Genomic DNA, 4,869 nt, shown 5'->3' on the forward strand with positions numbered 1-4,869 from the left:
GGACGGACAGACAGACATGGCTTAATCGATTTCTTTTTATATCCTGATCATTTATGTATACATTTGTTTATATCTATCTCGATTCGTTTTGGCTTTTACAAACAACCGTTATGTGAACAAAATTAATATACCCTTGTGCACAAGTGCGCTCGGGTATAAAAATATACAGGCATGCTCTGGATCTGCAAAAAGGACTTTCTGACTGTTTACACGGCAAAGAAGACTTTCGATTTTACATTTTGAAAGGAAAATGCATAGAAAAAGAGCTAGCATTGCACGTTTAACCACACCTTTAGTCTGGTAAACTAGGCTGATTCGTAGCTTTCTTCCTATACAAAAACTAATTTGTAACAAAAAATTTAAGGCATTTTATTTACTCGAATGTGTTATGCCTTTCGTCAGCGGGCGGATTCAAAATTGGATGAATATCGTACAGCTTATTGCAGTTTACCAACTACCAGAAAAGTTATCAAGCTTTCACCTCGATAATTCGGTAACCGGTAAACCGATACTAAAATAATTTTACACAAACAAAATACATGGGGAAAATTTACCACAAAACTTCACATGCAAACACCGATGGCTTACCAACTGTTATTTTGACGAGCAGTATGATTGCCAGTTTTTGTGTGTGGGCATTTTGATATCTTGATATGTAAGTTAATAATTAATACGTTGTATTTTGTTTCAAAAACCATTCATAAATAATTTAACTACTTTTTTGAAAATAACTATTTGAAATATATTTTGAAAAGAACAAGGTGGGCTGTTACCTGAAATATTCGTTTTCAAAAGGTATTTAAGCAACAGAAAATTTTGTAGAAATTCAGTTTTTGTCATTGTATAGGCTTACAAGTATGGAAAGCGCCATTTTGTTTGTTTACATTTGAAAACAGCTGAGGTCACCTGATTTTCAATTCTCTCATTCTCCGCACAGAGTTACATTGAAGTTTCAGAAAAAACTTTAAAATGTAAATTGAGAAATATTTTAGAAAAATGTGCTTTTATTCATTTGAATTCAATAAAAAATAAATTAAAAATGCGTGCCAAGTCTTGCATTTCCAATAATAACGATAAATGTGTATGTTCTAGGCAATAATTTAAAATATTTGTGAAACTTATCGTTTTGCGCTAAAATACAACAATGTGTGTAAAATTCGTTGTCATTGCTTCTGTTTTGAATATCATATTCGTGCCTGCCGGTGGAAAAAATAGGTAAATTTGCATTTATTTTCAAGAAAACATATGAGTTAAAATATATTTCTTTCCAGAGCGACATACGGACAAGTAAGATGATAAATTTGTATGATGAATATCGCGGAAAAACTTTTGTATCAAAATTTCTATTCTANGCTATTTCATAATTCTTTCATTCTCATGTTATCCATCTTCCATTTCTTACCTTCCATTGCCGTTCGCATCGTCGAACGTGCCTGTCAAACACTGCCGCCATCATGCTTTTCAGTTTGGCAGGCACGTCCGCTGTTAGAAAGAGAATAGACAAAAAGGGGCATAGGATTCCATACTTGTAAGTATATACGATGGTTTTTGTTCAACTTTGAAATTGGAAACTCATAAAATAAAAAGTAAAAAATACTTAACTTGTAATATAAATATATTTTTATAAATTAAAGAAAATGTTTTCCATGTAGGAAACACATTTTTCTAGTTTGTATAAGCATCTCAATTTCGGTGTTTAAAAATTCTTAAATTTTAAAAAGCTTGCTGAATGACTTCCTAAAATGTTATCATAAATAATCCAATAGGGAACAGATTCTTATTTTGATTTAATATTAATATTTCATCGATGTTACCACCAGCACGCTTTCTTCTAAGTAAAAATATGTCTGCCAAACTATCAAATTGCCTGCAATAGATGTCAAGCAATAAGCGCTGACATATATTGCAGCCCATGAGAAATAGGCGGTATGCATTGGAAATATATTTTGTGGCATGGTTATCACGACATTGGCCTTACCGAGCACCGAGTTACCAAGCCCTAATTTTTGTTTTTGAACATAGGGAAAATAAAAAAAATGCAACGCTATGATACTGTTCGTTTATTCCCTTTTTGACGTTTTTCGTCATAGACCATGAATCAAAATAGGAGCGTTCCTTATCTCCCAGAAATAGTCAGAAAAAGTCCGAAGTAGTCAGATTTAGTCCAAAAAGCGTTCCTTAACTCGGAAATGACAGCAAAAATGAGAGAGCAACACTCAGTGAGAGTGAAGCTGACTTCCAAAACGTCAATTGCTTTGCATACGTACAAAGTATAAGGTTCCATAACGTCGAACTACAAAATATTGACAATGTATACTGTTCCAAAACGCAGCCGAAAATTTATCGAAACGCATCGCTGGAGCAATCAGCGCATCAGAAACAAAGTTGATGCTTCGTTTGTTATTGGTTAGCATTGGTGTTTTAGAAATGGAAAATTNAAAGGTTCGTTCAGTGGACGACAATGAAGTTTTGTATGTACGTTGTCACAGGTGCACAATATGTTTTGTAATGCATACAAATTTACAGATTTTTTTATTTTGTATTTGGAAACGTATCAAAATTGAAAAAAAGTATCTCTCCAAATTCATCAATGTATCACTTTTGATCCACTTGGATCAAAACGGCCACACTGCTCTGGATTTCGACTCGATTTCAAATTCAAATTCATTTTGAATCGAAGTCGTTTTGCTATTACTGCTCTACAAACCACACATTTTTTTGCGTTTTCATTTTGTTCGAACATGAAATTCGAAAACATCTGATTTATGTTATTGTTCATCATGGTGTAATAATAACAAGGTGTTGTCAGTAACTTAACCTCACTTTTTCGGCAGGTCTATTCCGGTTACGCATTTTAAGGTAATATAAAAGGCACTAATTATTTACTACTTTTAATCCGTTTGTGCATACTATTTCAAATTAAATGTAGAAAAATGTATAATTACAGGCTCATAAGCCTGAATATATGTTTGTATCGTCAGCTCCACACAGCTTGGACATATATTGTAAGTTATAAAAAAGTAAAGACCGTAAAATAAAGCAATTTCCTATAATACTGTTAATGATTTTTTAAATAGATTAAAACACATAAATATCGATAATATAAGCGAAATCGTAATTTAACCGCTATATTCTAGTGTATCAGTAGTCCATTTGGCTCGATATTATGACAATGCAGCAAAAGATATTCAATATAAAAAAATCGCCTTTCCATACGATTTTTGTGTATGTGTTTTTCCATTGATACCACGATATCTTTTATATTTTATATTTTGAGGACAAAAATTATACAAATTCAGCAATTTTAAATATTAATATCGTTCTGAAAACACCAAGTTCTTTAAAAATCGCGGTACTACTAAATGGAGATTTTAGATACTATATCCCAACGAATAGTAGTATAAAAATTAAGATCGGCAGCACTGAAAATAAGCATGCCGATGTTGTCAAAATTACAACAAACACGTCGCTACTGACAACACCTTGTTATTATTCCACCATGATTGCTCATTATCCATTGTAAAATGAAATGTGTAAAATCAAATGTAAAGATTTTATTGGATTTTTAGAGATAAAAAGTGACAAGTTTTTTAAAAATTCCTAAAACCAATAAATGTAATAAAATTAAATGGTGTTGTTAGCTTTAATTGGAAATACAAATAATGAATACTCCGTTGAAGCTATTCGGCGGCGAATTTTAAGAGACAGCTCTAATCCTTTCGAGCTGAATGAGACGACTTAAAGGCCGGTCCACATAGAACTTTCGCGTTGGCTTTGGCGTTGACGTTGGTTTGACAGAACGCATGTTAAAAGTATGCTTGCTACAATTAAAGCTTGGCAGCGAATGCTTGGGCCACTAAATTAACATACTAACGACAGATAAATTAATATTTCATATCAATAATTGCATTAAAAACGATATTTCTTGCCCACACTTGATTAAAAAGGAAAATATTTATTTATTTGTAACAGCTGACGAGCGACGCACGCGAAAAGTTGAGAGTTGGCCATCTTTTTGCTTTGTGTTGGCGTGAGCGTTGTCGAATTTTGGCTATGTGGACGGCTGCATTTGAATTCATGTATTCATAGTCAGCTGTTGAAGCGACGCCAACGCCAACGCAACGCCAAAGTTCTATGTGGACGGGCCTTAAGTGTTAGAAAATTGCGTTGTGAAATTAATAAAGTACTTACAAACAGTTTATAGATTTGTGTCATAGTTATTACAGAGTTAACAACGACGCATTTCGGATGTTACTGGAAATTATTAGTCCACAAATTAAAAGGTCGTCGATTTCCCCTTGTATTGAGCAGGCGTGTACACTACGACTTTTGGCAGACGGCGGTTTCCAAAAGGCTGTGATGGAGAGTGATGTTGCATTGGGAAGAAGCACTGTTGGCAAAAGTTTAAAACGAGTCCTTGCTATACTTGAAAAGTATGTCTGTCCAGTGTGGATTAAACTAAATATCACGAACTCTGAACGTGCCAATCGAAACGCCACTTTATGCAAAAGTTTGGAATCCCTGGCATAATAGGTTGTGTGGATGGGACACACATAAGGATCACCAAGCCGCATATTGACCCTAACCTTTTTATACCCGAGCGCACTTGTGCACAAGGGTATTATAACTTTGTTCACATAACGGTTGTTTGTAACAGGCAAAACGAATCGAGATAGATATAGACAAATGTATACATAAATGATCAGAATGAAAAAACCACGCCCACATCCCATATAACGGTAATTTAGAAAAATACGAAATCCTCGATAAATCAGTAAATATTAAAGCTAATTTATTCAAAATTGATGGTTGCAACAATTTTTTACCAAGAAATACGCTTATGATATAATTTTGGAAAATGGGCGTGGT

This window comes from Rhagoletis zephyria, unplaced genomic scaffold, assembly GCF_001687245.7.
Source record: "Rhagoletis zephyria isolate East Lansing unplaced genomic scaffold, Rhagoletis_zephyria_1.1 Rzeph_scaffold_04767, whole genome shotgun sequence".
Classification (NCBI taxonomy): Eukaryota; Metazoa; Arthropoda; class Insecta; order Diptera; family Tephritidae; genus Rhagoletis; species Rhagoletis zephyria.